This window comes from Poecile atricapillus, chromosome 19 (assembly GCF_030490865.1).
Source record: "Poecile atricapillus isolate bPoeAtr1 chromosome 19, bPoeAtr1.hap1, whole genome shotgun sequence".
Lineage (NCBI taxonomy): Eukaryota > Metazoa > Chordata > Aves > Passeriformes > Paridae > Poecile > Poecile atricapillus.
In genome coordinates, this window is record NC_081267.1 from 1952955 (window position 1) to 1978211 (window position 25257).

At 53.3% G+C, this 25257-nt stretch overlaps 1 pseudogene; it reads right to left on the minus strand.

Annotated features, from left to right (window-relative positions):
- Positions 1 to 25257, minus strand: part of LOC131586321 (zinc finger protein 208-like) — a 539124-nt pseudogene that overhangs the window by 41597 nt on the left and 472270 nt on the right.

Below are 25257 nucleotides of genomic sequence, written 5' to 3' on the forward strand. Positions count from 1 at the left end.
CTCCTTTGTCCCTCCTCTTCCTACTGCTCCTCCTCTTTCATCCCTCCTCCTCCTCCCCCAGGAGCAGTGACACCCTCGGTGCCCCGTTCCCAAACCCCTCACAGCCCACGGCAGGAGCGGGGATGGAGCCGGGACAGGTCGGGATGGGCAGCGCGGGGCTCTCCGCTGCTCCCACCCGCTGGGGACGGGGGGAACCCGGCCCAGGGAAAAGGAGAGGGAAACTGGGAAAATTGGGGGCTGCAGATCCAACCTGGGGCTGGCTGGGGACCCTGGCTGGGGACTGCCAGCCCTTGGGGCTGCTCTGGGGAGATGCGGGAGGGGGGAACACAGAGAGGGCTGGGGGATGCCAGGAGTGGCAGCACTGGCAGGGACTGGTTTGTACTGGGGTAACTGGGAATGATTGGGAATGAGCACAAGCATGCTGAGGGCAGCTGGGATATACTGGGAGTGTCTGTGACCATACTGGGAACAGCTGGAACCACACTGGAGGCAACTGGGAGTGAGTGGGACCATGCTGAGATGGACTGGGACTATTTCAGGGACAACTGGGATCATACTGGTAGGAACTGGGAAGAATTACAACTATTCTGGGATCATGCTCAACTGGGATCATACTGGGATCACAGTAGGAGCAGCTGGGTCCCTGCTGGCTGAGACTGGGATCCCACTGAGGGTGACTGGAATCATACTGGGATTGACTGGGAGTGGCTGTGAGCAACTGGAATCATGCTGAGAGGAACTGGGAGGAGCTGGGAATGACTGGGAGCGTGCTGGGGCTGACTGGGATATACTGGGAGAGACAGGGAGTCCCAGGGATCACACTGGAGGCTACTGGGGTCATACTGGAACTGACAGGGAGCAACTGGGGGCCACTGGCCTCATACTGGGAGTGACTGGGATTAGATTGTAAGTGACTGGGATCAGACTGGGAGTGTGACGAAAACTGGAAAATTGGGGAAAAAATGAAAAAAAAAACCCCAGGATAAATTAAAGGAAAACGAAAGGGAAAATTCAGGGAAAAAACAGAAAAATATCAGGGTGAAATAAAAAAAAATTGGGGAAAAAACAGGAAAAAATTGGGAAAAATTTGGGAAAAACAGGGGAAAATTTGAAAAAAAAAATGGGGAAAACCAGGAAAAATTTGGGGAAAAAAAGAGAAAACTCAAGGAAAAAATGGGAAAATTTGGAGGAAAAAGTCAGGAAAAGAAAGTGGAAAAAATCTGGGAAAAATCAGGAAAAATCAGAAAAAATGGGGAAAAAAATCAGGAAAAAATAGGAAAATAAGGAAAAATCATGAAAAAACAGGGAAAATTGGAAAGAATATTGGGGAAATCAGAAAAAAAAACTGGGAAAGAACTTGGAAAAATTGGGGAAATCCAGAAAAGAAAGAGGAATAAAATCTGGAAAGAAATAGGAAAAATCCCAGGAAAAATCAGGTAAAAACTAGGGAAATTTGAGAAGAAATTGGGAAAAAGCTAGAAAAAAATTGGGAAAGGAAGAGAGAAGAATCAGGAAAAAATGGGAAATACATGAAAAAAATTGTGAAAAATTGTGAGAAATCAGGGAAAATATCAGGAAAAGAAAGCCGAAAAGACCCTGGGAAAAATCAAAAGAAATCAGGAAAAAACTGGGAAAAATATTGGAAAAATGAAGGAAAAACCAGAAATATTTGAGAAAAAATTGCAAAACAATCAGGAAAATAATTTGGAAAAAATAAAAAAAAAATGCAGAAAAAAAGGAAAGTCATGGGAAAATCAGGGAAACAAACCAGAAAAGGATAAAAAATCTGGAAAAATCAGAAAAAAAAATGAAAAAAATCAGGAAAGAATTGAGGAAAACCAGAAAAATTAGGGAAAGGATAAGGGAAAAATCAGAAAAAAAAAAGTGAAAAAAAGGAAAAACCACAAAAATCAAGCAAAAGTTTGAGAAAAAAAATGGGAAAAAACAGGGAAAAATCAGGAAAAGAGGAAGAAGACTGGGAAAAAATTGGGAAAAATCAAGGAAAAAATAAAAAAAATGAGGACAAGAAAGTGGGGAAAAAACTTTGGAAAATTGGGAAAAAAATTGTGAAAAAAATTGGGAAAAAACTAGGAAATATCAAGGAAACAAACGGGAAAAATCAGGAAAAAAAATTTGAAAAATATGTGAAAAAAATTATGAAAAATGAGGAAAAAAATAAGAAAAAGGGAATAAAACCTGGAAAAAATCAGGGGAAAAAAAAAAAAAAGAAAAAAATTGGGGGAAAATCAGGAAAAAAAATGGGTAAAGCAGGGGAAAAATTGCTGAAAAATGGGAAAAACCAGAAAAATTATGGAAAAATTTGAGAAAAAGTTGGGGAAAAGACAAAAAATTTTGGGAAAAGAAGAGGGAAAAATCAGGAAAAACAAAAAAATCAGGAAAAAAATGGTGAAAAAACTGGGAAAAATTCAGGGGAAATGAGGGAAAAATCAGAAAAATTAATTAAAAAAAAAAAAAGAGAGAGAAAAAATTGGGGAAAATAATGGGGACAATCAGGAAAAAAACAGGATTAAATCCCCCTATCCCATTTTTCCATGGAATTTCGGGAATTGCCTACCTGCGAGGTCGTAGAAGAATTTCCAGACCTGGGATACAGGGAGTGGGGAAAAATGGAATTGCAGATGAACTGGTCAAGATTTTTGGGAAGGTAGATGGTCTGGTGCTATTCCAGCTTCCAGAATGTTCGGCTGAATCCCACGCCTCCTTCCGACTGGAAATCATGGGGAAATCATGGAAAAATTATGGAAAAATCACAGGAAAGCTGTGATTCAAATTCATGGAGTTTTGCCCCAAAGCACAGTTTTTTCCCGCCAAAATTTCTAATTTTTCCCCCAAAATATTAATTTTTTGGAATAATTAAGTGGGGAAGATTAGGGGGAAATAGGGAAAAAATAGGATGGAAATGGAGGAAAAATGGGGGAAATTGGAGCCAAAATGGGGAAATAATAGGGAAAAAATGGGATAAAAATAGGGAAAAATGGGATGGGAATGGAGGAAAAAATGGGAAAAATGGGAGAAAGGAATGGAAGAAGATGAGGATAAAATGATGGAAAAATGAGATAAAGCCAGGATAAAAATGGGGAAAAAAATGAGGGAAACTGGGAGAAAAATGAAGGGAAAATGGGAATTAAAATGGTAAAAATGAAGTGAAAGTGGGAGAAAAATGGAAGAAAATGGGGAAAACAAGGGAGAACATGGGGAAAAAACTGGGGAAAAATGGAGCAAAAAGAGGGTAAAATGGGGAAATGCATAAAAATAGATTAATAATGGGGGAAAAAATTGAGGAAATATAGGAAAACATGGGGGAAATTTGAGTAAAAATGGAGGAGAAATAAGAAAAAAATTCAGAAAAATTGGGAAAAATTGAGGAAAAATGAGATAAGAAAGGGGAAAATGCAGGAAAAAATGAGAAAAATGGGGGAAAACTATATGAAAATAAGATAAAGGAAAAATAGAGCAAACATAAGGAATAAATTGGGATAAAAATAAGGAAAATTTGGGATAAACTAGATAAAAATGACGGAAAATGGGATAAAACTGTGGGAAAATAGAGTAAAAATGAGGGAAAAAATTGAGATAACATTTGGGGAAAATGGAGACAAATTGTACTGGAAGTGATTTGGCTCATCCTGCTGCCGAGGAAACTGAAACCACACGGGGGGAGCAACTGGGCTCCCACTGCCGGCACCGGGAGCCCCGAACCCCTTTCCCGGCCGTGCCGCCCCTCCAGCCCCAGCACCCCCCGCCGGGGTACCGGCAATCCCAGAGGTCCCCCCCTCTCGGGGTCCCCGCTCAGGGAAGCCGCGGCTCTCCCGGGGCTCCCCAAAACCGGGATCCCCCCGCCCCCGCGGCCCCGGCAGAGCTCGGGGGGCCCGGCCCGGGAAGCCCAACCCGCACGGCGGGGGGACCCGCATCCCCCCGGCCCCTTTACCGGGGCTCTGCCGCCACCGGGACCCCCCAAAAACACCTCCCGGGGACCCCCGGGGTCCCCCCGAGGGGCATCTGCGGCTCGGCTCTGCAGCCCTGCCATCCCCAAACATCCCCCCCAAAAACCCCAAACCCAGGGAGCCCCGGGGTATTTGGGGCGAGCTCCCCCTCCCCGGGCACCTGCGGGATGGGGGGCGATGGTCCCGAAGGAGCTGCAGATCCAGAGAGCGGGGAGCGCACGTGGAGCCTCCTCTGCCTGCTCCAGCTCTTCCTCCTCCTGCTCCTCCTCTTCCTCCTCCTCTGTCCCTCCTCTTCCTCCTCCTCTGTCCCTCCTCTGTCCCTGTGCGTGGTTCGGAGCCCTCGGGTGAGCGGGGCCGGGCCGGGACACGATGGGAAAGGGCTGGGTCCCCCCCAAACCGAGCTGGGGGCAGCGGAGGTTTGGGGGAACAATGGGAACGGGGCGGGACAGGGGAACAGGGGGAGGTGGGAGCACTGAGGGTCCCCCAGTTCACCCCAGGACCCCCAAGCCCCGTCCCAGCCCCCCCAGTTCCCCCCGCAGCCCCGGCTGAGGGGGGCTCAGCCCAGGAGCCGCCGTCGTTCGGGGCTCCCCCGAGTGCAGGAACGGGAGAGTTCCCGGCTCGGGGAGGCCCCAGCAGAGGAGGGGATCTTGTCCCTCTTCCAGGGCCTTTCAGGATCTTCAGGCCCCTCTCAAGAGGAGTTTTTCTCTTTTTCAGGCTTTTTTGGGGAGATCCCACCACTACAGGGGTGTTTCTTCCTCCACATTTTAGGGTGTTTACACAGCTGCAGCCCCACAAACCCCTTTTGAGGGGGGATCATGATGGCTTTAAGTGACATTTTTAGGGGTGTCCCCACCCCAAGCCCCTGTAGGGGATGTTTTGTCCCCCAGGGTGGATTTTGGGGGTTCTCTCTACCATGGCCGCTTTAAGGGCCCCTGGTATTTTTGGGTCCCACCGTAACTCCTCTTAAAAGGGCAACACCACTCCCGTTGGTTCCGGCAGTGAAGCCCCGGGAGGGGTTGGGGGTCCCGGGAGGGGTTTGGGGGTACCTGGGTGATGCCGATGGAGATGATAGGGTCCTCATGCTGGGTATAAACCTTCGTGAGGGGTTCCTGGGGGTTTTCGGAAGTTCTGGGTGTTTTTCGGGCCACAGTGTTTTTTTGGGGTGCTCAAGGGGGTTTACAGGGGTCCCGATGAGGGAATTTGGGCGATTCCGGGGGTGGAGTTTGGGGTCTCAAGGCTGTTTTGGGGAACCTGCTGGTGATGGAGATGGGGACCCCATGCCAGGTATGAACCTTCTCAATGTCTGTATGGGGTTTTGCAGTTTTGGGGAGTTTTTGGAGCATCCAGGGCTGTGTTTGGGATCAGGGGAGGTTGGGGTGTCCCGGGGGGTTTGGGGGTTCTCGGCAGGTTTGGGGGTACCTGGGCAATGCGGGTGGCAGTGCCGGGGACCCTGTGCCGGGTTTGAACCTTCTCACTGTGCACGAGCAGCGTCAGCGTGTTCAGGGAGATCCTGGGGGGCCCGGGGGGGTTACCCCAAATCCCAGGGACCCCAAATGCTGAGGGACCCCCCGAACTGCCCTCACCACTGGATCTGCTGCAGGCAGGGGGGCACCAGCACTCGGCCCCCACCCTCCACCATCACAGGGGGGCTGTGGAAGGAATCTGGGGGTGCATGGACAGGTCGGGTGGGACCCCCAAAGTCCTGGGGGAGGGGACACGGGGGGACTCCCTTGAATTCCCATTGTGAGGGGATGAGGGGGGACCCAGGAAGAGCTTGGGGGGGCTGGTTGTGTCATGAGGGGACCCCCAGGAGTCTGGTACGGGGTGGGGATGGCAAAAAACAGGGCGATCCCCAGGATGGGGTTGGGGGGGGGAACAGGATTGGAGCTCCCATGGCAGTGGGATGGGGAGATCTGCCCATGGAATTCCATGGGAATGGCATGGCAGTGAGATCCATCTACAGAATTCCCATGGGAATGGGACAGCAGTAGAATCCATCCATGGAGGTCTCACGGGAATGGGATGTCTGAGATCCATCCATGGAATTTCCGTGGGCATTCCCAGGTTCCCAAATTATGCCCTCCCAAATCCCGCATTCCCATTCCCATATTCCCACGGGAATTCTGCTCTCCCCACCTTTACACTCCAGCACCTCCCGCCCATATCTGACATATTTCCGGAGACATTCCCTGCAGCTGTGAGCCAGGGAATTTGTTAATCCCTCAGCCTGGATCTCAGGGATCCCCATGGCGGTGCCACAGTTGCCATCGCAGCCCCACAGATCCCCCAGCCCCGGCTCCCCCCACTCAGCCCCGCTCTGGCTGTGCCGCTGCTGCAGCATCTGCAGCTCCCCGCTGGCCCCGTGCCGGTGCCGCTCCTTGTGCCGGCCCTGGCTATCCCAATATCCCAGCTCTGGCTATCCCAATATCCCAGCCCTGGCTATCCCAAGATCCCAGCTCTGGCTATCCCAATATCCCAGCCCTGGCTATCCCAATATCCCAGCCCTGGCTATCCCAATATCCCGGCTCTGGCTATCCCAATATCCCGGCCCTGGCTATCCCAATATCCCAGCCCTGGCTATCCCAATATCCCAGCCCTGGCTATCCCAATATCCCAGCCATGGCTATCCCAATATCCCAGCCATGGCTATCCCAATATCCCAGCCCTGGCTATCCCAATATCCCAGCCCTGGCTATCCCAATGTCCCAGCCCTGGCTATCCCAATATCCCAGCCCTGGCTATCCCAATATCCCAGCCCTGGCTATCCCAATATCCCAGCTCTGGCTATCCCAAGATCCCAGCCCCGACTATCCCAAGATCCCAGCCCTGGCTATCCCAATATCCCAGCCCCGGCTATCCCAAGATCCCAGCCCTGGCTATCCCAATATCCCAGCCCTGGCTATCCCAAGATCCCAGCCCTGGCTATCCCAAGATCCCAGCCCTGGCTATCCCAATATCCCAGCCCTGGCTATCCCAATATCCCAGCCCTGGCTATCCCAATATCCCGGCTCTGGCTATCCCAAGATCCCGGCTCGGCTCCGGCCGCCATCCCCGGGGCTGCGGCTCCGCCCGGCCCCGCTCGCTGCGGCGGCGCTGGAAGGGGATCCCAGCCAGGGACCCCATGGACATGGACTGCGGGAAGCCCGGGCCGGGCTCTGACAGCGCCGCGTGCAGGGAACGCAGGGAGAGGAGAACTGGGGGGACATTTGGAGATTTGGGATCGGGGGGGGTCACAGCTGAAGGAAAGGGGGAACGGGGAGAGCCGGGAAGGGCATTTGGGGATGCCAGGACTGACAAGAGGGGAGGCTGGGGCTGGCTAGATGTGGCATGGCTGGAGTTCAGGGCGTTCCTGTATCCAGGAAAGGGAGCTCCAAGGGTCCCCGGTGTCCCCATTGCCAGGAGAGGGCAGGGAAAGCCGGGATGGCTGGGAATAGGGGTCCCGGGTGTCCTCAGTGCTGAGGACAGGAGGGGCTGGGTGCTGGGAGAGGCAGGAATAGGGGTCCGCGGGGTAAATGGGTCAAGGAGAAGGGGGCTCTGGGGGCTGCAGGAGGCGGGATGGCCGGGAAAGGGGTGCAGGCGTTCCTGGTGCCCGATAAGGGGATGCAGGGTGGGACCCACCGCCGGGAATGGGGGTTCGGTGGGATGGCGGCGCCCAGGAATGGGGGTTTAGGGGCCCCTCGGCGCTCCGGAGTGGGCGATCAAAGAGTCCCGGTGCCGGGGGTCCCCCTCACCTCTCGCCGCCCCCCGGGAGCGCCCCCGGCCCCAGCGCTGGAGCCATCGCGCTGCTCCGCTGCGGCCCCGCCCACAGCCCCGGCCCCGCCCCCAGAGCCGCCTCCGGCCCCGCCATTGGCGCCGCTCTTTGCTGCCCGCCAGTGGCAGCCCGAGGCTGCAGTGACGTCACCGGTCGCCGGGCAGATCCCGGCGGCGCAGGGCGGCCAAGGCGGAAGCGAAAGTGCCCGAGGGAGCGCGGGGGGAGGGGACGGGGCAATTCCAGGGAATTCCCCGGGATCCCCTCCCGGGATCCCCCGGGACCCTCCTCGGCCGCGCACTGCGGGACCCCCGGGACAAACTGGGCTGAACTCCCGGGCCCTGCGCTCAAACTCTGCCTGGAACCCGCCGGCCTCGGCCCAAAGCGGGGGAAGCCTCGGGATCCGCGGATCCCATTTTTCCTGCGGCTGCAGCTCCCCAGCCCCGGCGGAGCAGGAGCGGGCGCTGGGAGTCCGAGCCCCGATTCCCAATCTCCTTCTCTCTCTCTCTGCTGCTCTCTCCCTCTCCTTTGGGTGATCAGAAATCCCAGAGCGGCTGGAGAGCCCCGTGCCCAGCTCGGCTTTCCCTGGAAAGGGAGGCCTGGGGGTGCGGTGCCCCGGGATGGCCGGGAATGGGGCTCCGGGGGTCCCCGGGCTGACGGAACCGGGGGATCCAGGGGCTGGCAGGGGAGGATCCCCGGGAAAGGGGGTGCAGGGCGCTGTTGGTGCAGGAGAAGGGGGTGCAGGGGGTCCCGGAGCTGGGGAAGGAGATGCGGGGGGGTCCCAGGGCCCAGGAATGGGGATCCAAGGGGGTCCCAGGGGGGCTCCCCAAAGCCCCTCCCAGGGCACAGCAGGAGCTGGGTCAGGAGCTCTGGCAGAGACAAAAGGGGGTGAGCCCAGCATGGGGGGGACATGGGGGAGTCACAGGTGCTCCTGAGGGGGGACATGACCCCCGGGGACCCCTCCTCACCTTCTCCCACGCACCCCAACAGAGCCTCTAAATGGATGAGCAGAGCTCGGTGACTGCAGTATGAAACTTGTTCAGTGGCACAGGAGGATTTAGAATTGAGGACAGGGGAAGGGTTTAACCCAGCCTCCTGTTTGAACAGCCAAGAGAGGGGGCTGGGAAGAAACCCATGCCTGCATTGAATTGAGAGAGATCCAGACCCGGGCTGGGAGAGATTTGAGACACACCCACCTTTGGACTTTGCTGTTCACAACACCCTGTCACATAAAGGTAAAACCTTACAAAAGAAAGGACTTGGAAAATCATGGTTTAGGATTTGTTACTTGGGTTAAGTGTAGCTAGCAGCTGGCCTGATAAGTACCCAGTCAAAAACATCTTGAGAATGAAAGGTTTGTTAACATAACAAACTATTCTTGGGGAGAAAAACAAGTACATCTGTAGTAACAACGGATCTGTCCCATGGGAATCAGTAGAAAAAGTATGTAAACATTGTTAGAGAGAAAAGTTTGGATTGACGTGTACACTCACCATTACCAACCAGTGAACTGAGTTCCCAACCAACTGGAATTAAGCACGGTGCCTTCTGATAACCATGTAAATATAAGCTGTGTGCAATAAAGCTTTGGCTGTGATGGAAGAAGAAACAGGTGTCATTGTCCATCTCTACTACGACACACCCAACCAGGACATCGGGTCCTGCCGAAGCAGAGGAAAGAAGCAGCTCTGGTGGCCAAGTGGCACGGCCCATTCCAAGTGTCCCTGAGCACAGAAACAGCCCCAGCACAGCTGAACACAGGGGGACCCCTCAGCCTCGGCTCAAGGGCTCTGAAGCCCCGGAGATTTGGATTTCCCGGCTGCAGCAGGAGGATGGGAGGCCGCCCCTGAGCCTGCACTGAAGGCAAGGCAGCAGCAGCCAGGGCTCCCCAGCGGGGGAAGCTCCTGGGCCTGCCCACAGATCCTCTGCTGAAATCCTCGGCCTGGGCACCCTCCTTTGGCATCTCCAGCCACTGCGGGACAATCCTGGCTGGCACTGCTGGAGCTTCAGGGCTTTCTGTGCCTGCCCTCGCCACAGCTGCTGGGGAAGGCACCGTGAGAATTCCACTCTGGCTCTCAATTACACTCTGGGCTGGCTGGGATTAGAGTATTGGAAAATAGACCAAGTGTAAAATTACTTTTTATTTGATTTCTCCAGTCAGGCTTGGTTTGCATTTACCTTGGGGAAAGGAATTTTAAAGGTTTTTTTAAGGGATGTTCCACCAGTCAGCAGAGATGAGCTTAACATCTCAACAGACTGGGAATAGCCCAAAAGATTCCCACAAAGACAACGACCATCAACAAAACATCAAGGCCCAGCAGCAAACATCAACCAACATCTACCCCAGACACTGCCCTGGCACAGCTGGAGACACCTGGTCTGGAAAAGGCTGAGCAGGAAATGCAGGAGTGCAGACCTAATTCACATCACAGGCACAGAAATCCGGGTGCAACAGGAAACCAAACACTAAGAACGCCACAACTTGGAAACAATGAACATTAAACCAATGCATTTCTATGGGTTCAGACTATGTAAAGTTTAGGAAACATCTAATAAAACTCACATGTCATGGAATGATTTTCTCTGCACATGCAGACTATGTGTGGTTGAAATGATTCTGTTCAGAATCAAGTAATGCTTTATTTCTCTAAAGACACTGTTGGAGAGTTTTTGCTTTTCACAGTTGCAGTGAAAGGATTACACCATTAGAAGAATTTTTTGTAATAATTCTACTTTTCTATTGTCAGTTCTCTTTGGGCCAGGGGTGTGACAATCAGTTTTTAGTCAGAGGAGAAGAAAATACTTGATTGCTTTCTAATTTTCGTTTTTATGTTTGTGTGTGGTTCTTAGTGATGGCAAAATTATGGTATGGGTTTTTCCATGTTCACCTTTAAGCTGCATTTTGAAAACAAAATGGGGGGGTGAGGGATGCTCCATGTGAGTCATCCCATGGCTGCCCAGGAAGAGAAGATTCATTCCAGGCAGCCAGAAAAGGAGCTTTAGAAATGGAAATTAACACCCCTGGGCCAAAGCCTGGACAATGTACCAGGATCTTCCTGCCTGGGGGAGGAATTGGGCTGAATTCCTCTGCCCCTCACCCCAAGCTCTGCCTGGGGGCACAGGGGGAATTTGCACAGCTAAAGGCAGAGCCCATAGTGAGGATATCTGACTCTGCAGCAGAAATTGGTTAAGCTGAAAAGGAAAACTGCAAATGGACAATGTTGTGAAAATTTCACTACAAAAAATGGGGGTGGAATCATCCCGGTCCCCACCTCAACTTGTGCTCTCACTTTCTATGTTATCCAGGGTGAATTAGAGCAATGAGGCTTTTTTTGGTACCCCAAGTTAAGGGAAATCAGTTGGGAATCCAAGTATGTGCTGATTTAATTAGAGAAAAGCCCAAAATTGATGCAGCCCTGGCTGGAGGGAGCACCCAAAAATGGGGAAAAGATGAACGGCCACCAGAACAACACCATGGACCAGGCCCTGGGAACCCTAACAAATTCATATCAGGAGCCAGAGAACTAATTTATCATTTCCATGGCATAATTAGATTACAGGATGTCCTCAAAATAAAACCAGAGAGCTCCAGTTCCTGACTTTCTTCCCAGATGAGGGACACAGCATTTCACCATGGGATGGGATCAGATTATCTTTTAGCAGGTAAAGGAGGCAGAGTTTGTGGAAAATTAAATGACTCAAACTGCTGTTGGCAAATAGATCACAGAGCAAAAATGGTGAAACGGATAACAAAGGATATAAGAAAGCAGCTCGTGTCCTGGTCCAAACATGGAACAGATGGGAACAGAACACATCTCCGTGTTTCCCTGGCAGACCATGGGTTAAAGGAATGCTGTTTCTCCTCTTATGTTCTACAGCAACTCTCATCTTTTCACCATGCAGGACACCTTGCTGAGTGCAGCTCATTCAGCAGCTGAGCAAGGGGATCCAGGGGGCAGCCAGGCCTCCTGAGCCACAAACAGCTACAAAAGGACAGCGAATGAGGGCACTGAGAGCAATCCCAAAACCAAAGAACACCCAGGAAGAAAAAACACAGGCAATGAGTGAATCTGCTTGCAGATATGGCCAGGGACTTGCACATAAGGAAGCAATGGGAGAAAGCATCATTTTCAGAAAATGTTACTAATTGACAAGGACCGCTGCTCTGACAAAGTCCCGCTAAATTCCTGAACTTCCAGAAGAACAAAGACTTAACAGAGCCATCAATATCGCATGTTCTACAAAAGTGGGGGGTACATATTAACCGGGACATGCAGGAGGCAGATAGAGAAGTCTGAACCTTCCAAGCACCTCCGCCAGTGGGGAAAGGGACAGGGACACGCGGCCGGGAAAATCAGGACAAAAACGAGGCCGCGTCCTCCAGCAACTGGAGAGAGCGCATGGCAAATGCCCCATGGCCTCTCCCTTTGGGCAGCAATAAAGTCACTTTCACACCACTCCTCTGGCTCCTTTGGCCACACAAACCTCTGGTGCCGGGAATTTTCCCGCCCAGCCCCGGGCACAGCGCAGCCACCTCCGGGCTACCGACACAAACCGGGACGAGCCAGCGCTGCTCCGGCACCGGCTCCTGCCGAGGCCGCAGCGGGAAGGAGACCGCGGGCAGCCGCTCCCGCAGCGCCCTCACGCCAGGGCCAACACGGGCCGGCCACGGCACAACCCACCCGCCACAGCCCCCTGCCGCCCCCTCCCGGGCCCACAGCGAGCCCCGAGCCCCCGCAGAACCGAGCGCGGCTCCCACCTGCGATGGCCGGGGCCGCCTCCGAGCTCCGCCGCCGCCTCACCGGGCTCCGGCCGCTGCTGCCGCCACTGCCGGGCCCGCACAGACGCTCCGGCAATGGCGGCTCTCCTGCCCCACGGCCGCCCTGGGGGCGCCAGCGGGGCCGGGCTTGTCCCCTCTCTGCCCAATCAGCGCGCGCCAGAACCACGAGTGACGGCAGCAGCAGCCAATCGCAGCCAGCGGCGGGCTCTGCACACGGCACAGTCCCGCCCCGCGCCCTCAGGGCCCCCCGGGCTGTGTGAGGGGAAGGGTGGAGATGAGGAACAGCCCTGGAACGGGCCCGGCCCGAGCCGCCATTGAGCTCCCAACACAAACAAAGTTCTCCGCAGCTCCCGGCTCGCCTTTCCCAGCCCTGGGTGTTCGGTGGCTCCAGCTCAGGGGGAAGCCCTGGAGCCTCACTTCTCCCACCTCTAATTAGGAGCATCAGGGCATCACTCGGATTTCCCCCTAAAAGGGAAAACTGCCCCAAACCCCTGTGGATGAGTGGGGGAGGAGAGAGATTTCTGGCAGAAAACTCCAAAAACTCAGAGCAGGATCATGAGAAGTAAATGAAGACCCTTAAAACCAGCTTCCCCCCACCCCTCCCTCCTCCCAGCTGTGCCTCCTCCCCCGGCAGTGCAGGGACACAGGGAATGGGGCCATGGTCACTCCATCCCCCGGGGCTTTTCCCCCTGCTCAGGGACAGGAGTCGTTCCCCTGCTGCACCCTGGGCTCTCTGCCACCGGAGACTTCTCCAGGAACTTCTCCAAGCTGGGTCCATCCCATGGGGAACAGCCCCCTCACAGTGCTGCAGCGTGGGTCACTCTGCCACGGGCTCAGTCCTTCTGAAAAGAACAGGCAAGGAGAGCAGCTCCTTTTTAATGCCTTTATTGAGGGCAGCTCTGGGTGGGGGAGCTCAATGCTGCTCCCGATGGATGACCCAGAGGAGGAGATGTTCAGCTTTGCCACAGGGCAGAGCTGGAGATTCTGTCTTCAGTAGAGTCTCTAGAAGGACTCTGGTTTACTGTAAATCTTGGGTAGTCATGGAGAGCAAATGTTGTGTAGTTATGGTGATAAAGTCCAGAACATCAGTCAGTTGCTCAATGTTCTCCCTTGCTCCTCAGTGTAGTTTGGAGTCCGGTTTGTGCCATGGCTCGCTGATTCTAGAGGTCTTTGGATGTTAATCCACTTCTCCTGGGTGCTACCCCCCATGGGAGTTGGGCTCATCTACACACTGGGTGCTGTCATCGGTGCCATTGGGGGGTGCCGGGAGCAGCAGAGGCAATAGACAAGGCCAGGTGGCATTAACAAGGCTGGTACAACAACATTGGTATTTACCAAACATGACACAACATGAGGTACATTAACAAAGAAGGCCCCTTACAGTGACAACATTCTACTGTTCAAACTGTAAAACATCTTTGTGTACTGATCAGGAGGTCACGATTTACTCTTTACAATCCTGATGCTAAATGTCTCCTGAGGAGGTCTGGTCACAGAGAAGAATGAGCCCCTTGTGGGCTGCCCCTGTTTGGACAACCTGCTCCTCACCCCGAGCCTCAGCATGTCTGACATCGCCCACCTGGGACTGACATCCCAAAACAATGAGAACATTTATCAATTTATCATTAAAATCTAATTAATTTATAAAAATAAAATTTTACTTTTTATAATATTATTCTGTATTCTTATAACCTTGTTTTTGCATTTATATAAAAGAATTGATACATTTTCAGGAACAAAACATTATTGTTCTCTGTCTCTAAGTACCACAATTGCCTTCATTAATTAACTGACCACTATTTCTCCCTCTTTATGCTAATTACTCCTATTTTTAGCCCGTTATTCATAATTTTGAAATTATTCTCAGACAGGGTAAAAGTGGCCACTTTGGGGTCCATGGAAACTTTTCTGGGGAACATTTGGAGCAGTTTCAGGTCTGGGAAGGGATTTAGAGGGCACCTAGGGGTCTGGAGGACACTTGGGGGAGCTGGGTGAGCACTTGGAGGGGCACTTAGGGATTCTGTGGGACAATTCGGGATCCAGGGGAGCACTTGGGGGTCCAGGGGGGCACTTGGAGGTCAGGGAGGGGAATCTGGGGGCCCTTCGGGGTCCGGGCGGGCACTTGGGGGGCCGTAACAGGGAATCTATGGGCCGCGGGGGATGATGGGAGTTGTAGGCGCCGGTATAATATGGTTTAATGGGGCCGCTGAGCATCACGGGAGTTGTAGGCGCAGCTCCAATAGGCTCCGGTGAGGCGCGGGGCATGACGGGAGATGCAGTCCCGGCTGGAATAGCGCTCTATGGGCGCCACGGAGCATGATGGGAGCTGTAGTCCCGGAAGTGGCTCGGAAGGCGCGTTTGGCGGTGTGGGGAAGCGCTTGGAGAACACTTTTGTGTCCGAGCTGTGGCTGCAGGTGCTCGGGGCGAATGTATACGGCTCGGGAGCACTTGGAGGGAACCTGGGGAGCTCCAACCGAGCTCTTTAGGGCACGGGGCACGGCAGGAGGTTTGGGTGCGGAACTGTGTTCCGAATGGCTCAAATAGCACGAGGGATTGAGCGGGAGATGGGGTTAGGGAAGAAGTGGAGGAGGGAGGAAGAGGGGGAGCAAGAGGAAGAGGAGGGACAAAGGAGGATCAGGGAAAGGAGAAGGAACCACGAGGTCCAGCACTCCCTCAATTCACAGCCGCCTACCTATGGGATCATCACACCCCATCCCACAGGTGACCGGGGAGGGGGACCTCAGCCAAGATATTTTAGGTGCTCCCTATTTTGGGCTGCTTGAGGGGACGTTTGGAGAATGAAGAAATCCAAACCTGACCAGAAAATGCCCCTTGGGGGTAAATTGGGGGTCCTGGCATCCCTAAGTGGGGAGCTGGTAACCGGGGGAACTTTTTGGATTCTTGGCACTCCCAGCAGCCTGGGGAGGGCAGGGACCGAGTAGACAGAGGACCCCCAGTGCAAGAGTGACCCCCAGCAGCTGGGACAGAGAGGAACCCCTGAACACCAAAGTGGAGAGACCAGAGATGGGGAACTCCTGGGAGACATTTTCAGGGCAGAATCTTGGTGTTTGGGAGGTTTTTATGGACTCCAGATGCCCGGTGACTTCTGGAGATGGACTTGGGTAGAGGGACCTTCAAACTCAATGTGCTCATCCCCTGTTCTCCCCAAACCAGGATTTCCCATTCCCAAATCTTGGCTGGATGGAGAAGGAGGCTGCAAGGAAGAGGAAGATGCCCCAGGCAGGTGAGGAGGAAGTCAGTGCCCCTTTTCCCCTGCTCCTGCTCCATCTCCCAGCCCAGCCTGGCCCCCGGCTGCAGGACAACCCCGCTGCCGACGCCGTCCTGCCGGGGACGCACTGGGGGGATCTCCTTCCCCTTCCCTCTGGCACGGAGGCAAATCCCATCCTCTCCTTGTCCTTCCTCCCCCAGACAAGGAGCTGCGGATGGAGACCAGGGAGGAAAGATCCCCACAGCAGAACCTCATGGAAGAGGCCATTTTGAGCAGCTCCATGGCTGAGGAATGTAATGGGGAGGAAAATCCCCAGAGATCCCGCAGGAGGAGGGGCTCCAAACCCATCCCAGGGTGCTCTGAGGAGGAAAGACCCACCCTGTGCCGTGAAGGCGGCCGGAGATCCAGCCGGGGCTCTGAGCTGGTGGTCCATGAGCAGCTTCAGGATGGGGAGAAGCCCTACAAGTGCTTGGAGTGTGGGAAGAGCTTCAGCCAGAGCTCATTCCTGATCCGCCACCAGATGATCCACACTGGGGAATGGCCCTACGAGTGTGGGGAACGTGGGAAGTGTGATAAACAGAGACCCTTTTGTTCGACTAAACATGTAGATATGATATTCTGTAATATTATGTTCTGTAAAATCAAGATTGTTACTTACCCTGTACCTACTTACGATAGTTACTTACGTATGTATAGTATCTGATGCTTGTATAGCTACTGACGTTTATTATGTCCTTGCTAAGATTCCTTGAATTCAAAAAATTACTGAGCTAAGCCTTTACAGGGAATAGTGAAGAAAGGTTACAGGAAGATAAGGAAAAGACCGAACGAGCAGACCCATAGACCGATGAAGGAGCATGCGTAGAAAGACCCGAGGAAGGACACGTCATCGGGGAAGCCCGGAGAGCCGGACTGATTAAAAGGAGACACACGAAAAACGGAGGCACGGCCGCGGAAAAGCGGGATCGCTTTCCGGCTGTCCAGCGCTGTATTTTGCTTATTGCTTGCTTGCTATAATTAATAAAATTTCCCTTTATTAACTTTAAACACTCTCTCGAGTGAATTTATAACAGGAAGGGCTTCAGCTTCAACTCCAAACTCATCACCCACCAGCGCATCCACACTGGGGAGAGGCCCTACGAGTGTCCTGAGTGTGGGAAGAGGTTTCACAGGAGCTCCACTCTCCTCAGGCACCAGCGGATTCACACGGATGAGAGGCCCTTCCGCTGCCCCGACTGTGGGGAGGGCTTCAAGCAAAACTCCAACCTCATCACCCACCAGCGCATCCACACTGGGGAGAGGCCCTACGAGTGTCCCCAGTGTGGGAAGAGCTTCACCCAGAGCTCTACCTTGACCCGACACCAACGGAGGCACCGGTAAGGGAAGCCCTGCAAGTGCCCCAAGTGCAGGAAGAGCTTCATGTGCTGCTCCAGCTCCATCCCCCATGGGAGGACCCACGTTGGGCAGAGCCCTGATGACCCATGTTCCCAGTGATCTGTGTTGGGAACACACTGGGCTGGAGGTCATGTTATTTTGGTTTCAATTATCTTTTGATTCATCTTCATCCCTTTAAAACCAACAAATAGTGGTAAAAATCAACAAATTCATCAAAGGCATCTAAAACCTCACATTTTACTAGTGCTTCAAGGCAATCTGGGAGATACTTGGGAATTGGAGGTTGTGGGGTTATTTGGTGGAGTTGTCTCCATTTCTTGGCACTCAAAGAGACGAGAGAGTTTGATCTGTCACCTCAAAACCACTCTATGCCACTGAAACCTACTCAGTCCCTCTCCAAAATTATTAAATTCCACAGCCCCTCAGGATGTGATGCCTCATGTTTTAGCTTTCATATTTTTCATATTCTCCACTGCCTAGATTTGTAGTTTTGAGCTTCCTATTAAGTGTTAGTGAGCCCTCTTCACATAGTAAGTAGACAAAACAATTCCTTTTCTAGCTTGATACCAAGGACAGTTATTAGAAGTTTCAGGCCCAAAAGCATAAACAAGGGTGGATTGAAGAGAGAAAACAAGAAGGATGGGACTTCATCATCTGAAGCTGTAACTGGACAATGAACCCAAATATGCAGATGGACCTCAGCTTATAAAAATGTGAGACCTTGTGATCACTTGTCCATTTTTGTGACCATTTCTGGTCTATCTTGGCTGTAGCCCTGGCCTGGCTCTTGTACTGCCCATGGTGTATTTAAATTCTTCTAATAAACTTTATTCTTGACTCTGTCCAGCCTCTGTTCTAGGTCAGCCTTCTAAAGGCATCAGGTGGAATGGGGTTGGAAGGGGACTGGGTGAAGTGGGATGCAAATCAGGAGGGGTGAGATGGGCATTGGGTGGGGCAGGATGGTTGGGATGGAGTTTGGGAGGTGTGAAATGGGGGAAATAGGGATTGGGAAGGGGGTCTTGATATCCAGTAGGGATGGGATGGGATGGGTTGGGGTTGGGATTGGGGAGGTGGGGTGGGGTCTGCAATGAGACAGCCAAAGTTTGGGGAAGATGAAGGGAGGGGGTGCCCATTACCGAGTGAGTTTTTGTGTGAGGTGCCCCTGCCCAGGGAGGCAAGGATTTAGTTTCAAATTAATATTGTTAAAGTGAGAGGTGTGGGCAAGAGGGAATTCCATCCCTCTGCCTCAGAGGTTGGGCCCTGCGAGCCCAGGAAGAAACTCCACCCTGGACCCCTCATGGGGTGGCAGCCCAGGGATTTCTGATTGGGTTTGGACCCCTGGGGTTTCTCCCTTGCTGTGTTCCCAGTGGTCCCTGACCTTGAACTCCACCCTGGTTCTCAAACCCCATCTCCCTGCCTCTGTTCGGGGCTGTCTCTGGATATGAGTTTGTTCCTGAGCTGAATAAATGTTTTCCTGAGCAGAATCCCATCTCGTTGGTGTCCCATGCCTGTTCCTGGTAACTGTGGCCTCCCTGGACATGATCCTGCAGCCCCGAAATGCAAGAACCCGCAAAATCAAGCCCCCCACCCCCTCAGACCCCCCAAATATCAAACAATTCCCATAAATTTGCCCAAATTCCCCAAAATTCCCTTAATTTTTCCTAAATTATTCTTTTTGTCCCACTCCAAGACCAGGTGCCTCCACTGGATCTTGGGGACACCCCCAGGAATTTGGAGGGGGTCTCTCCTCCCCTGCCACCTCCAAAAGCCCACCGCTTTTGGGAAAAAAAAACCCAAACAAAATCCCTTGGATTCAAGGGGGAGTTCCCCAATTTTTAATGTATTTTTTGGGTTTTCCCCCCAAATTTTTCAGGTTTTTTTTCATTTTTTTGCCAGTTTTTTTTGGTTTTGGCATTTTTCAAAATGAACTTTTTGGGGGGGGGGTTCCCCCAATTTTTTTGGGGGGGGTCCCTCAATTTTTTTCTGGGAATTCAACCCCTCCCTCGATATATCCTTTGTCCCCCTCCCCCCAAATTGGGTTGAGGGGATTTTTTTTTTCTGTTTTTCTTTATTTTTACCTTTCCCCCCCCCCTTTTTTTCTTTTTTCCTCTTTTAATTTATTTGTACTTAATTTGGGGGGCTGAGGGGCAGGAATTTTGGGGAGGGGTCGCCTGGGGGGGGCTAGAAAATTTGGGGAGACGCCCATCCCCCCAAAAAACAGGAAAAATCACAGGAATTCTGGTGTTTTCCCCCCATCCCAAGGTGTGAAAAATATGAAATAAAAAATTTACATTCTCAACCTTTCTGGTGCTTTTTGGGGAGGGAGTTGCGATTTTGGGGGGGTTGGGTTGGAGAGGAGTTGCTGTTTTTTTGCAGGGGAGTCTCCCAGGTTTTGGGGTGGAATTTGGGAATTTGGGGGGAATTTGGAGGTTTGGGGGAAATTTGGGGTGTTGGGGAGAAACTTTGAGGGTCCTGGGGAAATTTCAAGGTTTTAGGGCAGAAATTTTAGGATTTTTTTTGTAACATTTGGGTGTAGGTGGAGGAAACTTGGGGTTTTAGGGAGAACTTTGGGTTTCTTAGGGGGAGGATTTGGGGTTTTGGGAAAGAAAATGGGGTTTGGGGGGGAAATTTGGTGGTTTTGGGGGAAATTTGGGGGGGGTGGGGAAATTTTGGAGGTTTTGATAAATTCTGGGGTTTTGAGGGGAAATTTGGGGTTGGGAGGAAATTTGGAGTTTTGGGGTGGGATTTTGAGTCTTGGGTGGATTTGGGACTTTGGGGGGAGTATAGGGGTTTTGGGGTTTTTGGGGTGATTTGTGAAGAATTTTGGTATTTTTGGGGAGGCATTTGGTGGTTTTGGGGGGAAATTCAGGGGTCTTGGGGGGGGTTCTGATTTTGGGAAGGGGATTTGGGGAGAATTTTTTGAGTTTTGGGGGAATTTCCATTGATGGGGAGAGGTCCTAATCCCATTGAGAAGGGGCATTTTGGGGAGGCCTGAATTTGGGGGGGGGGGGTCTCAGGGGGGATTCACGATTTTAGGGCGGGGTTTGAGGTGAACTTGGGGGGATTTTCCAGCAATGGGGAGGCATCTTGGGGGTGGGATTTGGGGAGGGGTCTCATCAGAGCCCCATCCTGAGCTGGAAGCGGGGGGGATGTTGGGAGTGGAATCTGGGGAGGATCTGGGGGGAGATTTTCCAGCCATGGGGAAGGGTCCCGATCCTGGGGCAGTTCCTGAATTTGGGGAGCAGTCTGGAATTTGGGGGGGTCTCATTGGGGCAGCAGGAGGGGCTGGAAGCGGGGCACGATGTTGGCGAAGCCGCTCTCCAGGGGGGCCGTGGGCAGCTCCTCGGGGGGTGCTGGGGGTCGCGGCCGCAGGCGCTGCAGCAGCGAGGTCAGGAACAGGAACAGCTCTGCCCGCGCCAGCGCCTCCCCCAGGCACAGCCACTGCCCTGTGGGGAGGGGGCGTCAGCACCGCCCCACCCCAAAGGGTCGGGGGTCTCAAAGGGATGGGGGTCTCTAGAGGGACTGGGGGTCCCAAAAGGGCCTAGGGGATTCTAAAGGGTCTGGGAGCTTCAGAGTCTGGGGGGTCCCTAAAGGGTCTGGGAGCTTTGGGATTGGGGTCCCAAAATGGTCCGGGGGTTTCAGGGGTGGGGGTCCCAAATGGGTCTGGAGTACCCACCCCGAGGATTTATGGGATTTAGGGGATCCCAAAAGGATGTAGGGCCCCTCCACAAAGGAATTTGGGGATTTTTGGGATTCCAGAAGGATTTAGGACCCCACCCCAAGGATTTATGGGATTTTTGGGGTGTGCCCACTGGTCGAGAAGGGCACAAAGGCCTCGTTGCACTGGAACTGACCCTGCTCGTCCAGGAAGTTCCCAGGGTCGAATTTTGGGGAATTTTTGAAGGATTTGGGGTTGTATAGGACTGAGCTCAGCAGGGGGTAAATGTCTGTGTCCTGTGGGGTCAGGTGTGGGGTCATTTGGGTCATTTGGGGTCAGGTGAGGGGTCAGAGGAGTCCTTTAGAGTAATTTGGGGTTATTTGTGGTAATTTGGGTTCATTGCTGTCATTTGGGGTTACCAGGGTGTAAGGGACAGTCTGAAGTTACCCTCATCTGCCTCACAAACATTGCAAGAACAGAGACCGAGACCCTGAAGACCCTGAGGGAATTTGTGCAGGGGTTCTGGCCTGGTTGAGGTGGAAGCTTGCCAGGTGATGGTTTGCAGGTGTGCTTGTTGTGCTGTCAAGGTACACTGCCTTCATTCCTGCTGCTGAGCAGGGACTTGTAAGGAGTGGCCTGTTCTGTACCTTACACCTGCTTCCCAGAGCAAGGGGGCTCATCACAACAGCCGAGGAATTTCCCCACCTCTTGGCCAGCTGCCCCTCGCTTTGAAACAGACTGTAAAAATGACTTTTCCAAGTTACTTTCTTCAAGAGAGATCTCCACATGGAAGAAGACACCGGTGACCCCGTCTCGTCTGTTGGTAGCTATAACCCCCTCTTTTCTCTCTTTACATTGGCTCTTTATCCCTCTCTCCATCTCTCTCTCTCTCTCTCTCTCTCTCTCTCCTCTATCACATAACCCTTGTTGCTGGCACTAAAATAAAGGTGCATTAGTGCTGTTGTGATTTAAACTGAAATCCCCTGGTGTCCTTTTTGCACTCTGAGATCAAATGAACCTCTCACAACTCCCACTTGTGTTAGGGGATTGTGACACTCGGGAGCGGGGTGACCCAAGGTGTGGCTCAGAGCAAATGCTCCACAGCACAAGGATATTGGTAGGCACATGATGGAGACAAGGATGAGGAGGAGACCTCCAGTATGGGTTCCAAAGGCTTTTATTCGGCAAAAATATATACTCTGCTCAGTTTTGGGAGCTTGTCTTACAGCAGCTAGAGAAACTTGCTTTAAGCAAAAAGGTGAGGAAAGAACTAGAATGGACTCCTTTCAAAACCTAGTTGAAATTTTGCAAAAACAATTAGACGAAGAAAGGAATGAGATCCATCTGTTGCCAGTGGCCCAAAGAGAGGAATGGGTTAAAAATTCAAAGAATGCTTATTCACCAAAGAAACAGTGGAGAGGGAAACCCCTCTCATTAATCAAATTTACCCTCAAAAAAACTAACTGATGAAAAATTGTGGGGAGCACTGCTGTCCTAGCTTGAAACCTTTAATTCAAACAGAATATAATCATATCAATTATGAAGATCTTGATTTGCATACAACCACTAAAGAAATCCTGTACACTGCTGCTGAATTGGCTGAGCTGAAAAAGGAGCACGGGCGTCTCCCTCACGAGTCAGAGACAGAACACATACTGCATCTCTCACCGGAGGAGATCAGATTTGACTGACAGAACAAGAAGCCAGTGGGTACTGGGGACATGGGGTCTTCTCAACAGCAGGAGACAGATGTAACCCGTGGTCCCTAACTCAGCACGCAGCTCATTGGGCAGCAGGGCTTAATCCATTGCAAAGGGGAGACCCTGGAGCTATAGTTGGTACTCCTGACCAGCTACTGGCAGACATGCACAAAGCTGCCTGCTTGCAAATGATACATGACAGAAAATTAACTACTGGCTATGAATCACCAATGCAATTACCTGTGAAATGATGACCCCTTTAATTCGAAGCCTTCCAGAATCACATAAAGCTACAGCAATTTTCCTTCAAAAAACCATAGCAGCTAGAACTCCTGTTGTTGGCACTAAAATAAAAGTGCACTATTGCTGTGATTTAAACTGAAATTCCTTTGTGTCCTTTTGCACTGTGAGATGAAATTAATCTCTCATGATTCCTGCCGGTGTTAGAGATCATGACAGAGCCCTCAGCAATCCAGGCAGAAACACAGGCAGCAGGACACAGAGGGCACTTCCTGGCTGGGACAGGGCTTGTGGCTTCAGCAGAACCACCAAAGGCCAAGGGGCTTCTGGCCATTTTCCCTGCACCACTGCATGCCTGGGCAGCTTGCAGAGCACAAGCCCCCTTTTCCCCCTCTTCCCCTGTGTCCCACACACCCTGGGCAGCAAAAGAAAGCTCCTGGGAGTCTGACTATTATAACATATCCTATATTATTTACATACTAAAGAAAAACAAAAAAGAAAAGAACAATCTTTGAAGGAAACAAAGTCCCTGCTGGCTGCTCATGTGGCCCCAGCAGACACAGCCTCCCAGATCAGCTCTCTGCAGAGCTCCAGCAGCGCAGCCAGCTGAGGCCCGACAGACGAGGCCGTGACCTCCATGCCCTGCGGAGCTGATCTCGCAGCCTCTGTAAGGTGGAGATCGGAGCGTGGTCTCCTGCCCTGAGAAGGCACAAAGTCTGAAGTGCCAGGCTTCCAACCTCCAGGCTGCTGTCACATGCTGTGTCTTCAAGGGCTGGAAGAGAGACGGACAGAGCCACGGTCAGATCCCAGACCTGCGGGGGCCCACGGAGAGCCCCCTGCCAGGGCCATCCCAGCCGGCTCTTGCCATGGCCAGCAGGGAGCAGGGACCGAGGGGATCAGCCCGAAGCTGCGGCCACGAATGCCCCACGTGCCCCTGAAATCTCGGTGTGCTCTGCCCACACTGCCCCTCATCCACACAGGGAGCAGAGCCCTCCACAGCCAGGCCAGGGCTTGCAGCTCCCCCCGCCAGCCCCGCTGACAGCCCGCTGCCCTCACTCACCCTCACAAATGAGCAGCATCTCTTTCTTCTGCCCCCTCAGGTGCTCCCCGGCCATCCCTGGGAACACAGAGCCTGTCAGGGCCCCGGCGGCACAGCTCCCTGCCAGCGGCGCTGCCAGCCCTGTGGCCACACGGCCTCCCGCCCCGGCAGGGCTCAGCCCGGGCCCTTGCCGCATCCTGACTCAGCCCAAGGGCACGGCTGCCAGAGGCCGGCAGCAGCCCCGAGGGCAGCCGGGGCTCCAGGGCGCCGGGCCCGGGTGCCGCTGCCGGGGCAGCAGCCGGGGCCGGGGCCGAGCTGCGGCGGGGCGGGGAGGGAGCCCGGGTTCGTGGCTCACCGATGAACCTGATGGCCGCCTCTCGCAGGGGCTCCTGTGGGCTCTGCAGGTACGGCAGGGCCCGGCGCAGCTGCTCGGCCGCTCGCTTCCTGTCCTGTGCCAGCTGCAGAGAGCGGCAGGAGGGAAGGGTTGGTGCGGGCTCTGCCCCTCGGCCGGGCACTGCCTGCGGCCAGCCCCGGCCTCCCGTGCCCGCCCAGCCCTGAGGCCCGGCCAGCAGCCGCTGGCGCCGGGCTCTGGAGGGGGCAGAGGGCCGGCTGCTGCCCGGGGAGCCGCGGTGCCGCCCCGGCCCGCAGCCCCAGTGGGCCGGGGCTCCATGGGCACACGGCTCGGGGCCACAGGAGCCTGGAGAAGAAGCCGTGCTGCTCCCGGGTGCAGCAGTGGGCAGGGGCGCAGCTGCCAGCCCCACACACTGGGCACCGGGGACAGGGAGCTTCTCCAGGCTGAGGCTGGGCCGTCCAGGCCGTCCTTACCAGGCCTTCGCTGAACTTCCAGAGTTTCTTATCCAGCTGCAGCATCTGTTCAATATCTCTCCTCTTCAGGAATCTGGCTGAAGAATGCAGCGTTTCCTGGGACACCTGGAGAGCAGCAGAGACTGGAGATGGCCCCACAAGCCCAGGCACAGGACCCGCATTCGTGTGCCAAGGCCTGGAGGTGCCAGGGCAGGAGGCAGCCGAGCCCTCTCCCAGGGTGCCACTGGCAGCCCAGGTGTCCTCACCTCTGCCACATGCTGGTTCTGGTCATGGCAGTGGAAGAAGAGTGGGAGCAGGCTCTGGTGCACGTGTGACTTCAGGGCCTTTCTTCCCTCTTCCTTTAATAAATCTATCATCTTTTTAAATACAGACATGGAGCACAGCTGCACCTGGCTATCATCCTGTATGAAAGGAAGGAAAAAAGACTTCAGCACTGGGTGCTTCGGGCCCCCTTTGGTCTGGCCTGCAAATGCACAGGGCACAAAGTGTCTGGGCAGCACCCAGTGGCTGTGGCTGAGGGCACAGAACCTTACATTGTCAAACAGTGGCAGGAGCACCTCAGCCAGCTGCCGAGCGATGGGGATGGCTATCGGGGCACTATTATACAGGAACAAATATTTGAGTAGAACCATGGTCATCCTGACCACGTCACGATCATTTTCCTGCAGGAGCTCCAGC